Source organism: the organism of the source record quoted next, unplaced genomic scaffold (assembly GCF_019419815.1).
Source record: "Pyrus x bretschneideri cultivar Hongxiangsu unplaced genomic scaffold, Pyrus_bretschneideri_v1 Contig15, whole genome shotgun sequence".
In the NCBI taxonomy this organism is placed as follows: Eukaryota; Viridiplantae; Streptophyta; class Magnoliopsida; order Rosales; family Rosaceae; genus Pyrus; species Pyrus x bretschneideri.
In genome coordinates, this window is record NW_025999446.1 from 463461 (window position 1) to 481654 (window position 18194).

The window sequence follows — 18194 nt, forward strand, 5'->3', positions numbered from 1 at the left end:
GAAGGTATACATTGAGATATAAACTTGGAATATTTTGGGAGTTTTATTGCTTGCCACCGCAAATTATGGTGTATGTTCATCAGACACATCTGTCACTTGTCTTTACTACCAACTTTGGTTATTTTTAATATTAAATGTATATTTTCCGATTTTGAAAAAAAAAAAACTAATATTAAGTGAAGGACACATAGAAGATAAAAGTTGTACAGTGAACATACACTATAGTTATAGTGTTGAGCAAAATGCTCCTAATATGCCATGTTATAACCCCATGTCCCAAAAAATTTGATCTAGATACATAGCCGGTCCTACACCTTGGTTGTTACTTAGAGCATTCCCAGTGAGGGGCCCTATATGGAGTTGAAAAAATGGTGGATATAGCCCATTTTAGAGCTCCGAGGAATCTTTGGGGTTTTATAAAAAAATCTCTCCCAATGAGGGCTATTTTTTTCGGGCTCTATATGAGACTATATATATTTACTTATGTAGTAATTTGATTATGCGATATATATAATTTTTTTGTTTACTTTTTCTTAAGTTGATTTTTAAGCGTGTTATCTTTTTTTTAATTTATTTTTTATTTTTTTTAATGAACATTTCAACCTAAAAAAGTTCAAATTGTCACAAAGTTAGATTTTATCACTTATGAATCGTCCGTTGAATTAGATTCTCTTATCTTAATCTCATCCGTTGAAACATACAAACCTCCACTTCGCCCTCTGATTTGATTTTCAAGTACAATACAACAATTTACCTAGCACTAATTGGTAAATTAGTAAGATAAAATTGTGAAAAAAATTATTTGAAAATTTCACCCACTAATGCCCATGAACGTTAAATCAATTTGAAATTTTAATTCTTATGGAATTTAAACAATCATTAATTAGCCAAATTGCAAGAAAAATATTTAAGAAAAAAGAATTAAGGGAGAGTATAAGTGTATTTACAAGTGAGGAAAGAGTGATGAAATTTTGCACACATGGGTTGCTACTTTTTTTGTGGGATCCATTGTTTTTTTTTTAAAGCTAGATGTAGCCCAATTTTAAGCTAGCCAAGAAAAGAAGCCCAAGTGGTGAATCTAGCCTCATTTTCCAACTCATTGGGGATGAAATTTCTCACTAAGTCTTGAAATGTAGTAGCCTCGTGGAAGATAAAGCCTCCATTGGAGATGCTCTCTTACTGGCTGTGCAGAGAAAAATAGCCATTGGGCCTCCAGTGTGTGAAAGTATGACCTTTTTTCAACTGTAAGTAATAAAAACAACCATTGGGCGTCCAGCGTATTCAATGCTAAGGCCATTGTTAGTTATGTAACATCAATGTGCTAAAACTGAGCCAGCTAGGCCATTTGAGATCATCTAAGCACTAGGCGATTGATCAACGTAATGATTAATTGTTTGATGTTTAAAAATAAGAAAGGAGTTTAAACTCGCCTAGTCATCCATCTAGCTTGTCTAGACTAGCTTGATTCCTCTAAGTTGACTTAAGCATGCTAGGTGGGTTTAGACGGTTTGGATGATTTTGTGACTTTTTATTTTATTTTATTTTTTATATCACTTAATTTTTTTAATTCATTATCTCAATATAATTATGTTTTCTTTTATAATCTTGATTATGTTACCGTTGAGCCCGACAACCGGCGTGGCCTTTTGGTTGGATTGAGCTTTATGAACTTTTTACAGTTGGGCCAAACTTAAAGTAAGAAGATTTAGAGCTGATTTGGTATTGCTGTATTTTGAAAAAACATTGCTTCTGCTGTGCTGTAAGAATAAGTAGCTTTGAAATAAAGCAACAGAGTGTTTGGTAAACTTTTTTGTAAAAGTGCTTTTGGAAGAAAAAAAAAAAGCAGTATTATAGTGTTCGGTAAACTTTTATGTAAAACAGCTGTGACCGTGTGAATGACCAAAAAGAGTATAATACTTGATGTGCCATTAATTTAATTTTCTTAACAAATAAAGGTGAATTACTAAATATACTTTATTTTTTTCAAAGTACAGCAATACCAAACTAGCCCTTCAATAGCACTTATGAAAAAAAATGGTTTCTAAAGAAGCAAAATCCCACACCAAACTGAAACCTATCTTGTTATCCAGCATTTCATACTATGCTCTTTTTTGCTTAACTACTTAGCATAAACACTTCAGTTCAAGATTCGAAGAAAAAACCCCAAATGGGATGTATCTAATGTAACAAAATTAACTTTAATGAATCTCAAGATGCCATGCATCAAGTCACAACGAAGATCACCTTACACATATGGGAGAATCTAAGCATTTGGAAACTTAGCAACACAACATTGTCAAAGAAAATCGAGAATTTCATTCAGAGAAAAGAAAGGGCAAGTCTCAACACAAAACACTACACTCAACATAGAGGTATCATCCTACTCTCCTTCATTGACCACCAGACAGTGTCTTGATAATATCTAAATCACTTGAAGATAATACCAAATGACAAAGTTAGCCAAATCAGTTTTTCACAGGTTGGCAAACAAATTGCTTAGAATGATACGAAAACTATGGAGTACGTACATCAATGATGCTAAGGCAAGACACCCGGAAGTACTTTCCACATGTTGTACCAAGCACAACAATGTCAGAAAATAGAACAAATGGTAAGCCAGATGAAAAATACAAGTATAGTAGGCAAACTAATTCTCATTTTATTAAAATAAAATGAATAAAAGCATAAGTCTCGGGATTCTGCAGCATATATGATCATATTTATGTTATACATGGGAGCACGAAGAAAGACCCAAAATACTAATCACTAAAGGGCATTCCTATTCCATACTAGGATACAGAACTAGACAATAAATATTGGGAAGCCTTACAAGATTTAACTTTAATTATCCTCAATGGTTGCTGCTGCGGTCTCTATGGGTGTTGGAATTGCAACTGAAGGAATGCCGTATGTATGATGGCTTGGGAATAATAGTTAGCATATTGTTCGTAGTGTTGGTGACTACAAGCGGTCTCTGCAATTTAAAGAACTGGACAAGGAGAGGAAAAACATAATGGTTCAGGTGACTACAAGCAGTCTCTACGATGAGCCTTTGCCTGTACATATCAGATGCGGCAAATGGATCACAAAGTATTGAGAATCTCACTCTTGCCTCTTCACAACCTTTCACCCAGTCAACTCAAATGTTGAATTTTGAATGATATCTTCTTTGTATTACCAAGAATGACATGCGGATTACAAGGGAGGAAGATATATTTAAGGAGATGACAGCACCCCTGCTTTTGTTATCAGTGTGCACCACCCATACTTACAAAATCCTAAACAAATCTCCACTTACAAAATGATGGACTCAAGGAATAAACAATAACACCACTTACAAAATCCTAGCTAGTAAACACAGATAGAATACATAATCGTAGTAAACGATATAGGCACAGATAGTACGGATCTGCATCATTTTTGGATGACTGTCATGATAAAAATATATATATATAAATCGACTAAAAGAACCAAATCTAACCATATTTTTCTACAAATAAACAAAAATAGACAAATAAAATTAACAGAAATCATGAAAAAAAACGAAAAAAGGATATTAATCAGCCTAAACCAAAAATTGTGAACCAAAAACACAAACCTAGTACTAATTAAAAAGAATAACATAAATGAAGAATTCAGAAAAAAAAATATAAAACACGATAGCAGATGGAGTGAGAGAGATAAGATACGAGCACATATCAGGAGGTTGGAGTTTCAGAAGAGACTGCGAGAGCTTGAAGAAGACGATGAAACGGCGTCGTAGAGGGGTGTGCTGAATTGCAAGAGATGAGGGAACGATGCAGGACAAATCAGAAGCAGAGTTCATAGATTAGAAGCAGAGCAAAGCTTTATCCTTTCTTATATACCTAAACCCTAAGATAAATCAGAAGTAGACCTTCTAAAAAAAATAATAGAGAAGTAATCAATTGTTCTTACTTCTCTCTTAATTTTTCTTGTTTCCTCCACAAACCCTAATTTTTCCCCGACACCCTATACACTCATCCCTTTGATCTCCCCACCCCTCTTTCACTCTCACTCTCCCATCCCCAAATTTAAAAATCCAAACAAATAAATAAGGAAATTTTAAACAAGAGAAGCTTAACAAAGGAAGGACTCCGAGCCGGAGAACGCGACCTGGAGAACGAGAGAGATCACTGGGATTGAAGTTTTCTGGTTCGGGTTTTGCGAAAGGCGTGCTGAAAGTGTAAGTAAAAAAGGGTAATTTTGGGCTTATTGAAAAATTCATTAAAAATTTTACTGTTCACCCGTGTCTTTCTATAAGCTAGTTTTTTGAAGCTGCTTTTTGCAACTTCAGGTTTTGGGCTTATTTTCATCCAAAACTTTGAAATAAAGTTGATTTAGAGTGTTTACCAAACACCAAAAACTCTCTCAACTTTTTTTGATACTCACTTTCTTTAAAATCACCTTAATACCAAACCAGGGCTTATTGCAGCTTTGGCTAACTTGGCATAAGGTTCTTCTTTTTCTCAGTTATTTCTTAAATTTCTTAAGATAGGTGACCAAATAAGTGGAATGACTAATATGTGTTGTATCGTTGTGGTGCTTCGTGATGAAGTCCATAGTTATGCTAGAGGTTTTGTTTGCGAGATCCTGCACGTCAACCCAAGAGCGATAGAGTTCTTCGCTGTTAGGGAGGGGTGCGGTAGGCGTTGGAGAAATAGAGGTTTCATGTGATGCTTGAAAGTGATGTCCTCTATGTTGTTAACTCGATTGGCAGCCTGCGTGGTGATAATTCCACGTCTGGTTTAATGGCCGCTGACATAAGGATTGGCTTCCACAATTTAATTGCTTCTTGTGTTTATCATGTTCCCCGGAACATCAATAAGGATTGGCCCATGCCAGGTTTTGTTTCTTGTTAGTTCGAGGAACCTCCTGATTTTATTCAAGACACTCTCTTAGACGATTGTATGCCCCCTTAATTTCCAATAAATTCCGTATTGTTTCTCTTAAAAAGAAATAGAATGACTATCAAAAGTGGAAACTGGAAATACTTGTTAGGTTTAAAAGGCTAAAAATACAATCCAGTCTAAAAAAGGGTTCTTTGTCCCTAAGATGAAATTGTGATCACATATATATGATTCAAGATTTGTACCACAATGATTTCGTCCTTACAATAGTAGTACTCTTTAAATCCTAAAAGACAAATGATTTTTACATACTTTTTTTCTCTTTTACACACTTGTTTATTTATGTTCCTTATTTCTTGTTATGTATCCAATATAAAGGTTACAAGAAAAGAAAAGAGTACGTAGGAAAAGAAGAATGGCGCGACAAAATTAGTCGTCGTGATAAAAAGATCAAACGCATGTTATGTGACTACTTTGAAATAGAGTAGAGATTGTAGAAACTCATAGTTCTGTAAGAGAAAGTTTAGAGGCAGAGAGAGAAAGAATTGTAGTGAGAGAGGGAATTGTAGAGAAAGAAGTTGTTGCACAAAATGATTTCATTATATCTCAACAGAATGTGTACACACCCATATCTAAATAGGTACAATCAGTTATATCCCCAACTATTCTAACCAACATTGTCATAGCTTAGCTAAGCAAAGTTTAATCAGGTACATTATCATTTGATGGTCCTATTATATCCTTAACACACCTCTCAAGCTAAAGTTAGGAGATCTAACTGAAAGCTTAGAAGTTAACTTTGCAAATCGATCAGACGACAAAGACTTAGTAAAAATATTTGCAAGTTGAAGAGGAGAAGCAACATGATGCACACTGACTTTGCCACAGAGAACATTTTCTCTGATATAATGATAATCAATCTCCATATGCTTAGTCCGAGCATGGAAGACAAGATCGAAAGCCAGGGCAATTGCACTTTTATTATCAAAGAAGATTGCAGGAGTCTTGAGAATGGAAAAGGAAATATCCTGCAAGATTTTACAAACCCAACTAAGTTTTGCAGTTGTATTGGTAAGAAAGCGATACTCAACCTCAGTGGAAGACCTGGTAATAGTGCATTGCTTCTTTGCACTCTAGGATATGAGATTAGGCTCAAGGAATACAAAATAGCCACTAGTTGATCGTCTGTCCACATGGCATCTTGCCCAATCCGTATCAGACCACGCAGTGAGGCATTGAGACCCTTTGGTAAACCATAGACCTGCATCAATGGTACCCTTCAAATAATCGAAGTATTTGCTTCACTGCCTGCAAGTGAATGATCCTAGGAGCATGCATATAATGACAGACTTGATTCACAGCAAATGCCAAGTAAGGTCGTGTCCAAGTTAGATACTGTAAAGCCCCAACAGTTAATCGATAAAATGTAAGATCTGAGGGAAGAATGCATGAGTGATCCAATTTTGCAGAATCAACAGGAGTAGAGCAAGGCTTGACACTAATCATATTTGTTTTCTTTAACAGATTAAGTGCATACTTGGACTGATTTAGAAATAACCCTTTCGCATACATGTGAACTTCAATACCCAGAAAGTTGTGAATATCACCCAAATCCTTCACAGGAAACAGAGTTTGTAACTGAGCAATAACAGAATGACATATACTAAGATGAAAGTGATGATAGAATCCTTTTTGACAAACAAACTAGTGTTAGAGTAGGAAGGTAAGAATCATAACGACAGAACCAGGCCCTAGAAGCTTGTCTTAAACCAAAGATGAACCTGTTAAGCTTGCAAACATGTTGTGGTTTGGTTTAATCAACAAAACCTGGTGGCTGAATCATATAAACATCATCCTTTAAAGTACTATGCAAGAAGGCATTACTGACATCAAGTTGATGGACAAACCAATCATATGAAATAGTAATGGATAATAGAATTCGTATCGTTGTTGGCTTTGCAACATGACTGAAAGTCTTAGAAAAGTCAAGTCCCTCTTGCTGATGAAACCCTTTTGCCACTAAACAGGCATTATACTGTTCTATGGAGCCATCAAGCCTATGTTTGACTCTAAACACCCATTTACAGCTAACCAAGTTTAAACTCAGATGAAAATGAACTAAATCCCAAGTACTAGTGGACTGCAAAGCTTGGAATTCTTCCTTTATGGCTGCCATCCAGTTGGGATTCTTTGAGGCTTGCATAAATGTTGTAGGTGTTAGAGGAAGACAAGCAATGGAATCAATAGAAGCTGAAAAAAAATGTTTTGTGGCAGTGAAGACCTTTGGTTTGTGAATGCCAGCCTTAGCTCTTGTAATCATGGGGTGAGAGTCAATAGGCACATGGGCATGTGCTGAAAGTATTGTAGATTGTGGGATGCTTAAAGAAGTAGATAAAGGAGATGTAGAATTATCAGGTGTTGTAGAGACCTGATTATGTGATGAACTATTTTGGCTGGCAGACTGAGAGTTACTTGTTGCAGAAGAAATTGGAATGGTGACAGTAATGAGGGGAGAACTTGAAGATGGGGCAACTGGAGGGAGTCAAAAACTGAAAACAGGCCAATCTTAAAAGAAACAGCTGCTCATTAAATGTAACATGCCGAGGGACATAAACCCTATTAGTCATAGGATCAAAACATCTGTAACCACTATGATTGAGACTATACCCCAGAAAAATACATAGCTTACTATTTGCTTCAAGCTTATGAGAGGAGTAAGGGTGCAACCAGGGATAACAAGCACAACTAAAGGCTTTAAGAGTATGATATCTTGGAGGAGCTTTGAAAAGTTGTTCCCATGGACTAATAAAAGAGGATTGAGGATGCAATCTATTGATGAGATAGATAGCTGTTTGAAAGGCCTTGACCCAAAACTTGGTCGCTAACCCATTTTGAGAAAGAAGAGTCCTACCCATTTGAACAATATGCCTATGTTTCCTCTCTGCACACCCATTTTGTTCCGGGGTATAAGGATAACTTAGTTGATGGGTTAGGCCTTGCTCATTAAGAAAGTTCTGAAAATTCTTGCTTAAAAACTCGTCCCCTGAATCTGACCTTAGACATTGTATCTTACAATAAAAAAGGTTTGAACTTTGAGAGCAAAAGTCTTGAAAACTGGGTAGACATCATATTTATAAACCATAGGATATAACCAGTTGTAGTTAGTATAGTCGTTTACCAGAATGAGGTAGTATTTGTAGCCAGTACATGAAGCAATAGGAGAAAGGCCCCAAACATTAATGTGTAGTAAATGAAAGGGCTTAGTAGAAGTACAAGGCAAAGTAGAAAATGGTAACCTACCCTATTTACACTCAGTACAAATAGAACCTGTATTGATAGAACCAATAATAGGAAGTGGGTTTTTATTGACAATAGTGTGCAATACTATACTCGATGGATGGCCTGAGTCTTCTATGCCACAAATGAATATATGTCTTAGTTATCATCAATGCCTAAGGAGAGAGTGCAATTCTAGAGGTACCATTAGATGCATCCTAGTAGAAAGGGTATAAACCACCTTCACATGGGCCCTAGAAGAGCATCCTCCTAGTTCTTAGGTCCTTTATATAGAATCCAAATGGGTCAAATGTCAGAGAAGCCCAATTATCATAGATAAACTTGTAAATTGATAACAAGTTATGTGATGCTTTGGGAACTAATAATACACCATTGAGGCGAAATGTAGCATTTTTAGTACGAATTAAAGTGGATCTAGTATGAGAAATGCACAAACCTTTGCCATTGCCATCAAAGAGTTGATCACTGCCAGTGTAAGAAATGGTAGAGTTAAGAGAAGTTGGATCAGGTGTCACATGATGAAAGGCACCACTGTCAGTTAACTAATAGGTCGGTGGAGGAGAAGTAGTGGTAGTCATGCCAGTGGGAGGCCCAACATGTTATCGTTGAGATGCAAACTGAGAAAGTTTCTCGCAATTGAGAGCTTCATGGCCATACTTGAGGCATAATTGACACTGAAGAGATCTTCTAGAATTATAATTGTTGGAGTTTTGACCAGAAAATATGGATCTTGAAGAAGGAATATGACCAGGAATACCTTCTGAGTTGTTGTCGCTGTTGTGATTATCTCCAAAGTTCTGATTTTGATTGTATCGATTTTGATTTTGAAATCATCCACGAATGTTGCCTCTGTAATTATGAAAACTAAAGGAGCCTTGCTGAGCCGTGTAGGCATGAAACAATGTAGAGGAGGAGGAAGAAGATGATATGGTCTTGCGTTTTTGAAGAGAAATTTCTTGACTAGGAAGTAATCTGTGTAGTTCATCAGGATTGACAGACTCAGTTCTTGTTTCAATCGAATCAACAAAGGACTCATACTCCTCTAAGAGACCAGAAATTATGTAGGCAACAAGATCGGATTCAGAGATCGGTTCCCCAACCGCATCAAGTTTATCAGAAATTTCCTTATGAGAATTGAGATAATCAGTCATCAAAGAGTTGCCTTTCTGGATAGTTTGAATCTTTGAGCGTAGGCTGTGAATGTGAGTACGAAAAGCACCAGAGAAGTGGTGCTCCAGAGATTGCCAGAGAGATCTCGAATCATCCATGCCAACCGTCAATGGAAGAAGATCTTCAGATAGTGTCGAATTAATCCAAATCATCAGGATTTGATCTCTTTCGCACCAAGTCTCATATGCTGAATTTGGAACTCGAGATCTAGGAGAATCAGTCACAAATTGAGGAGGACACAGATCGGTGCCATTAACAAGCCCTAAAAGCTTGAATCGTTTTAGAACCAAAAGGAAAAGACTGCACCAGGTGATGTAGTTATGATGATTGAGTTTCGTCGCCACCATACCAATGATATTCTAAACTGTAATCGAAGAGAGGGATTGAATCGACGAATTTGTGACCTCGCCATGAGAGCCAGAATGAGCCGCCGGAGAAGAGGAGTTTGCAGAGTTCGTAGTAGTCACCATTAAAAAATCAAGATTTGAGAAGAGAAAAGAAGAAATTGAGAGGATTAGAGAAGAAATTGAGAAAATTAGGGCTAATGAGACCTGTTTGGAGAACAAGAAAGAGTGAGAAAATTCAAGAAAATGTAAGCAGGGGATCGAAGTCGGTGGACTATGGTGAAGATACCATGTAGAAACTCATAGTTCTGTAAAAGAAAGGTTAGAGGCAGAGAGAAAGAATTGTAGTGAGAGAGGGAATTGTTGAGAGATAAGTTGTTGTACAAAATGATTTCATTATATCTCAACAGAATGGGTACCCACCCATATATAAATAGGTACAATCAGTTTTATCCCTAACTATTCTAGCCAACCTAACTGTCATAGCTTAACAGCTAAGTAAAGTTTAATCAGGTACATTATCATTTGATGGTCCTATTATATCCTTAACAGAGATGCCTCCTTTGAGTTCTGCAGTATTAAGATTTTCTGCTGCATCTCTCTCACCACAAAAAGACTAAACAAAATCTATCTAAACTCTTGCTTCCAAGTCCGTCCAAGATTTTCAGGACGTACGCTTTCCATGCATGAAATTACCAGTCAGGGTAGCGTATCAGTCGTCAGAGAAAGCAGCTTGGATCTTTGAACAAATGGATGCCGTATGTCTTGGCACTTCATCGGGAACGAAGGGAAAGGAATGCTCAAATAAAGCAGGAAAACAAAGAAAGATTGAAAACTTTGGAAAGAGACTCACGCATGATTTGACCACTCAAATTAATCGATCGTCTACTTTAAGCAAATAATTAAGAATTATATTATATGTCTCCTTCTTAAATAACAAAGAAAAGGAGAAAAATCAAGAGAGATTCGTATGGCAACCTTTTGCATGAAGAAGAAAGCCCTTGGATGTATATGATGATTTCACTCTTTCCGATGTTCTAAAAAGCAACACATATATTTCTAGGCCTATATCCAAACCCGACAATCACAACCCCTCCAAACAACTAGCTAGCACAAGAGCCAACTTTTCTATACTCTATTTTTGGGTTCCTCACTTTCGTCCTTCAAACTTTTATTCCTCATGGTTTGGTCCATGAACTTTTGCAATTGTGTTTAACGAGGACAATTGCTCACAATCTATTACAAAAGTTGACAAAACAATCACGTTGCGTATGAAAAGAAATAAAAAGAAGCCGTTTGTAGGAAGACTTATAGATTGAGGTGAACTTGAGCTTTGAAAACATCCTCTTATCTCCCTTGGTTCAGATCTATACCATGTTTCGAAATATCTCGAAAGAGTTAGGTTGTCTTAAGAAAGACCCTGATTATATCAATGACCTAGACCAATGGGCTTGGTCGTTGGAGCCACTTAGTGTTTTGCTACATATCTACTCTGTCATTGTGAAGTTGTCATTCATTTTGGTTGATGCAATGTGCAATTTCGCCTAAAACACTAGCCAGCCCGCATTCAAGGCCTAGCCACAAGATTGTTGTCAACTTCTATATCAAATGTCACTATTCTCCTTATCATATACACTTTTTGAAAGTTTGTGGACCAACTTGAGATGGAAAATAATTTAGGAACCAAAGCGAAACCATTCCAAAATTAAGGAACACAACTGCAATTAATCCTTAGTTTAATAACACTCAAATAAAAAAAACCCTTATTAGTTTAATTCTGGGTTGGAGTGGAGTGAGATGCATGAGTGCCTTGTTTAAGGGGACTGGAAAGCCTGGGAGGGTTCTGACCAGAAAAAGAAAGCCAGGAAAAGTTCTCGTGAAACACAAAGAATATTATACAAAAGAAAAAGAAAAGCAAACAAAAATGAGTTCTCGTGGGAAGTGTCCCTTGTTTGCAGGGTATACTCAATTGCACCACATAACCTTTTATTTTCCTCTCTCTCTCTCTCTCTCTCTCTCTAGACTTCCAAACAAAGCCATGTAGCTTTTCCGCACTTTGCCTTTTTAAAACTCCTTCTTCAGACCCCTCCTCCATCTTTCTTCTTCTCTTAAACCTGAAAGTTGAAACCCCCCACAAGTCTCAGTTATGCAATTTCAGCAGTTCATCGTAATAATCTTGGTCTTTCTCACAATGCTGGCCTCCGGGGACAAGGAAAGCACAATGCAACTTGATGTGCAGAAGCTGAACTACTCGTCGGCATCACCGAATAAGCTAGCAGGGGAACAAGAGAATAATAAGCAGCAGCCGCCGCAGCAGCAGCATCGTTTGAATCCAAAGCACTCGTTTGAGGTCTTCTTTTCAAGCAAGAGGAGAGTTCCTAACGCTTCAGACCCTCTCCATAATCGTTGAGGAATTAACGTCAAGAAACAAAAAAATTAAGGCGTAAGCAAGCACTCATTTTGTCAACTTTCATCAGGCTTCATTGGTAAATGGCTTTTTTAATTTCATAGCAAACGTGAGTTGGAACAGTTGGCTAGGTTAGTATGTCCTCCTCTTCATTCTATTTTGTTGTTTCGTATACGAAATCAGTGTGTAAATTGAACTTGTTTTTTTTATTATTATTATTATTATTATTATTATTATTATTATTATTATAAAGCCCCCTAGGGCCCCTACCCCTTTAGAAAAGAAGCCTGAAATGAACCTGAAAATGCCTGTTGCTTTTGTAGATTGTCCATTTCCAGTCCTTTCCACTGCTCCAGTTTTAGGTTTTTTTCAGGATTTGCAATGTACCATTGAGATATGAATTGTTATATGTAGCATGTAGCGTGATATTTTCTTAGTAGCCACGATTTTGGTGGCAATGCATTTGTTTGCTACTTATATGTGTCTTCTTAATGGGGCTTCTGAATACATATCTTCAGCAATAACACAAATATATTATAATTGTGACGTTTTATGTTGATAATATAAACTCACGTAGAAAGTTATCTTTGTCGGAAATAAGGTTATTATATTAGTAAATCTTAAGAAAAATTTACATAAAGATGATGAGATGGTTGTATTTAGGATTATCCTGTATGCTGTTGGCGTTGGCAGTTGCCATGGAATTCTTGCATTGAGAAGCGAAATCGAAAATTGTCTTTTGACCGTTGAAATTTGTACGGAAAAGATATGTTTTTTTTAGTTTAAATAATTTCTGAAATTGACATAATTTTTTTATTTTGGTCTCTGAAATTTAAAATTAATAGAACTGATACTTGAGTTTGTCAATTATCAATTATTTTGATTATTCCGTAAAAAATCTTTGTCAAATAAAAATAAAATGACAAAAATACCTTCAATGTTGTCAAATCATTTTGATCAATTGATTATTAAATTAAAGGTATTTTTCTAATTTAGTTTTTATTTAACTAAATTTTTCACGAAACGACCAAATTAATGGTAAACAATGTCAAAAGATAATTAAGCCACCGTTTTGTCCTAACTAATATTAAGCCCGACTCTTCTTGGACTATCGGATTGTTTACTATCATTTGAATTTTTTAAGTATTACTCTTTTTAATAATATCAATTGAAGTGTTTTTTTACTAACATTAACAATTATACGAAAAATTCAGTTAAACTAGTTTTTGATAGATTTAACTATAAGAACCATAACTTTGAACTTGATTACAATCAAACCATACATATTGATTACTACTACCAAGCAAAGGGAATAATGTAGCAGTTGTATTGTGCTTTGGACTTTATGGTCGAATTTTAAGTGGAAGATTGCATGATTGGGCGTGGCTTGCAAATAGCCTCCAAGGGCTTGACCCTTGGCATGGTAAGCCCCAAACCCTCACTCATATCCACCTCCTCTTCACCAATCCTCTCGCACTCAAACGACTGAACCAAGCTTCCCAGCGCCAACCCAACCAACCTGTTCGCGAGGCTGGCCCCAGGACACCGTCGCCTTCCAGCCCCAAATGGAATCAGCTTATACCCTTCGGACCCCTCACCACTCCACCCTTCAAACCTCTCCGGCTTAAACTTTTCGGGGTCCTCCCATATCTCAGGGTTCCTGTGGATAGCCCACGCATTGATCACGAGCATTGTGTGACGCGGCACGTCGAATCCCCCTACCACACAGTCCTCTGAGTTTTCATGAGGCACTAGAATTGGAAATGAAGGTTACAAACGATACGTTTCGTTGATTACATTTTGCAAGTAGTTCAGGTTCGGCAAGTCTTGCTCTTCCAACAGACGATGATCAGATCCAGTCTTGGTATCTATCTCGGCTCTTAATTTCGCCATTGCACCTGGATGGTTTAGCAATAGTGCCATTGCCCATTCTAGGGTTGTTGCTGTTGTGTCTGTCCCAGCTACCAGCAACACCTACAATTAGTATTGATTAGTCGAAATTATAATGCTGTTATTGTGTCTACTGTGCACACCTGTGATGTGACTTGGTCATATGTAACGTGATCATGCTTACTCGAAGTACAAACATGTGCTTATGTGACCATTAGATGAAAGATACATACAAGCAGATGTGCACCTGGTAACGCATAATCACTCAACTATTTGATCAATACATCTACATACGTCAAGTACTTGTGGAACGCATGACAGAGATATTGTTTTTACTATCTGAAATTGGACGCGACTAATGGTAAGGCCTAGAGGGATGCAACTCTGGCTTGAACAATTAATCGAACCCTAACTTACTTTTACAATTCGAGTTCATCAAGTTGGAAAAATATAAACTCAATAGTAGAAGATACGCTCAGTGGCTGATTCAGGATTCGAACCTTGGGAAGTTTCGATGTTAAAATACAAATTTTTTAGGTAAAACAAAGTGCAAAGCAGTTTCAGTATATTCATTGAGCATTTCGTTGAACACTTGGTAAGCTTGTTATCATTAACCAAACCAGGGTGAACACTTGTCAATAGATATCGATATATGCCAAAACAATCCGACTGAGTGATATCGAGAGGATTTGTCGATTGCTATCGATGTAATTTGTCGAGATATGTCTAACAGACATTTCATCAAACACTTGATAGATACAAAAGAGACTCATGCCCAAACATTCTAAGGGTCCTAAAAAAACTTTTAGATGTATATTTTCCAGAAACCGAATAATTGTGGGACCACCTTGGTCCCAATGTACATGCGTGCCTGGGTACATTACAATAAACTTGAATTCAAATTGACACGACCTAAGTTGCAGCTTACCTAAATATTGGAGAACTATATTTTTGTAATATTTTCTACTGTTAAACTGAAAAAAAAAATTCATTTTTGATTTCGAGGAGTTTAACCGTGGCGGAGCCACATGGAGATTAAAGGAAGTTCAGGACCCATCCTGAAATTTAAACTTATATTAATTGTCTACTGATTATTGTCCATCCTGGAATCTATACCTCTTGGAGGTATCTTTAGGTCCTGTGGTCAACACCTGGTGATGGAAAACTACCTTTTGTTTTTTTAAACCCCCACCTAAAATAAAGTTTACCGTATATAAACCCTTCTGATTTCTTTTAAACCTTTTTTTTTTTGTTCGTTCATATAAAACAAGGTACAGACATTCAGGAGGAAGATTCAATAATATGAAAAGAGAAATCTCATAATAATAGTTTGAGCTAGTTATAACGTTATTATTAATGTTGCGTAAAATATCGAACACAAATTCTAATTTTTTCATAGAAATTTTAAAGCTCCGTCACTTTTATTTGATTAAAATTTTTCATGATATTACTAAAAAAAATTTCTAATTTCTTTTATTAGCTTAAAAGCCCCTTTTGGCATGAAATTTTGACTCGGCACTGGAGTTTGATACCAATTTACGAATGCATCATGTCTTGAGCCTAAATTCTCTTTGTGTAACAAAAAAGTTGCAGGATTAAGAAATTTACCAAAATGATTCCCTTGACGATTTCGTCGGTATATAAGTGGGGATCTGTTTGTTGCAGCGCCAAAAAGTTGTCGATCATCAACTTCTTCAACTCTCTGCCGTTCGTTTCAAAACCCGCCGCCAAAATCCCACGGCGCTCCTCAATCAAACTCTGCAAGAAGCCGTCCATCTTTTTCATCAGCCTCACCATCTTCTTCTCCAAACCCGTCGCATCCAACCACTGCAAAACCGGCAAAAATCTCCCAAATTCGTCGCCGCCGATAGGTGCACGGCCTCCCTCATAACCTCCCGGAAATTCTTTGCCGTCCTCGTCGTCTGCCACGTCTTCGCCGAAGTACCGCTTCCCCACCACCGTCATCGTCATCACGTTGAACGCAAGCTCCGTAAATTTGGACTTGAGCTCGACCTTTGACTTCTTCATGATCTGATTCAGTAAGAGACGGACTTCTCCTTGCCGGACGGTTGAAAACGCGGCGAGGCGGGAGGAGGAGAAAAACTCGAGAGTCATGACGCGGCGGAGGTTACGCCAGTGGTCGCCGTAGGATGCCGCCGCGACGGATGTGAAGTTGTAGTGGAAGTGTTTTCCGGCGAGCAGGCTTGGGCGGTTGGCGAAGGCAACGTCGTGCTTGGTGTAGCATTCTTCAGCGGCGGAAGGGGAGGAGACTAGGAGGACTGCGCGCGAACCCCATTTGAGGAGGAGGATTTTTCCCAACTTTGAAGAAAGGGAGTGGAGGGTTCGGTGGACTGGATGTTTTAGAAGGTGAAGGTGGCCGATGATTGGAAGAGATGGCGGGGATGGGGGCAGACTCGTAAATTTGTGTTTTGGTTTAAATTTGGTGAGGAAGGTGAGGAAGATGATGATGAGACCTGTAGTAGCGTACCAGAAGAATGGTGATTGTTCTTCCATTTTTTTCATTGTTTGATTTTTTTTTTTTAAATTTATGTAAGTGTGGAGTTTTATAAATTTCAAGTGTTCTTGGTGGTTTTGTTTTTATAATTGTGATTTAACTTTTACTGCATAATTTTTATAAATATTTTGGCAATTGGTAAGCAAGAATCGATAAAACAGAGAGGAAAATAATGTAGGAATAAAAATTTGGAGTACAAGAGATACGAGGATGAAGTTGACAGAGAGTTTCATGGTGGGAAGTGTAAGATACGAGGATTAAAATTTGGAGTGTAAGATACGAGAAGGAATGTGGTTGCCGACTAGTATGTCTTCTTCAATTCTAATTTGGCATGATTCTTCTCCATTGGCGGTATGTGTTTTTTAACATTCGGATTTTGTTGGTTTGTCTGATTTTTGATTTTCAAATGACTAAATATAACTTCATTTTTGTATGAAATTGACGTATGCGTGCAGTGAAATATAAAGTTATAAAATATAATATTTATGAGGTTTGGCAAATGTGCTTACGTATTCGGGGGCAACAATAATACTTTTTTTATTTATCTGAAATAATATGCGTACAAAATAACTCTCACTATTTTCTCTCTAGTCTGGCTCACTGATATTTTCTTTTGCATACATCTTTTTTTTCTCTTTTTCTTCATTTCCTCTGTATGTTTCTCCTCTCTTTGTTCTTCAATCTTTTATAGGCAAAATGTCTAGCAAACTCTATCAAACTTTTCAAACCTACCAAAGATTTTGCTTTTGACAATAAAGTAGTCATATTTAATTGCTTAATTATTACAACGGACATTCATATCTTCATTTACAATAATTTCTAATTGAATAAAAATTTCTCGTACCTTATTTAAAAACCAAAATTCATTGTGGAGACAAATTAGACGGAGAGCCATTGTGGAGCATTAAGGTTCACGGCAACGAAATCAGGCCCATCTAATTCATCACCACTAATTGAGCCCGTTAAGTATTTACATGAATAATGACGATAAGTGTTGTTTGATTACTAGAAATGTTGTGAAGTGCATCTTAAAATAAAATTTAAAAGGTAAATGCTAAGATGATTTTTTTAAAAGTGAAACTCTCTATGAATTCTTTGACACCTCATGTTTGGCGCAACGTTTTATAATGTTGGCACATATATTAAGTTAAACTGTGAGGTAGCAGAAAGTTCGTAGAGAGTCCTATTTTAAAAGAATCCTCTTAACATTTCTCATTTCAGAACTGCTTGCACATGTTGGTGCTTATTCAAGTGTTTTAAATTAAAAGTTCAACATATTTATATTAAAATCACACTCTCAAAATCACGTATTCGTTTAATTGTATTTTAGCCAAGCAATCCCAAAAAGGCTCTAAACTTTGTATGAAGTCAAGCCCTTGGAGGCAATTTGCAAACCACGCCAAAGTCATGCCATCTTCCCTGTAAAAAACAAAAGTAAATTCCAAACTTTGGTTTGAAGTTTGAATCATTTTGTCTTAAGAAAAATATATTTGCCGACCTTTTAGCATGAAAAAAGGACCGATCAATTTTCACTTCTATATTTTTAAGGTACAATTTTAGCACCTAGGACCTCCTATTTTCTAAAGTTTTAATTTGTTATCGACCTTTTTAATCTGTCAAAATGTGTTTATTTCGGCATATGACAAATTGAGAGTTATTACTGTTGCGTCTAATCTTCCGTTATATGTGGGATCTACTTTTAG

The 18194-nt window shown here is 36.8% G+C and overlaps 1 pseudogene; it reads right to left on the reverse strand.

Annotated features, from left to right (window-relative positions):
- Positions 1-13392: 13392 nt before the first annotated feature.
- On the reverse strand, positions 13393-16916 carry LOC103945350 (annotated as a pseudogene).
- Positions 16917-18194: the final 1278 nt, after the last annotated feature.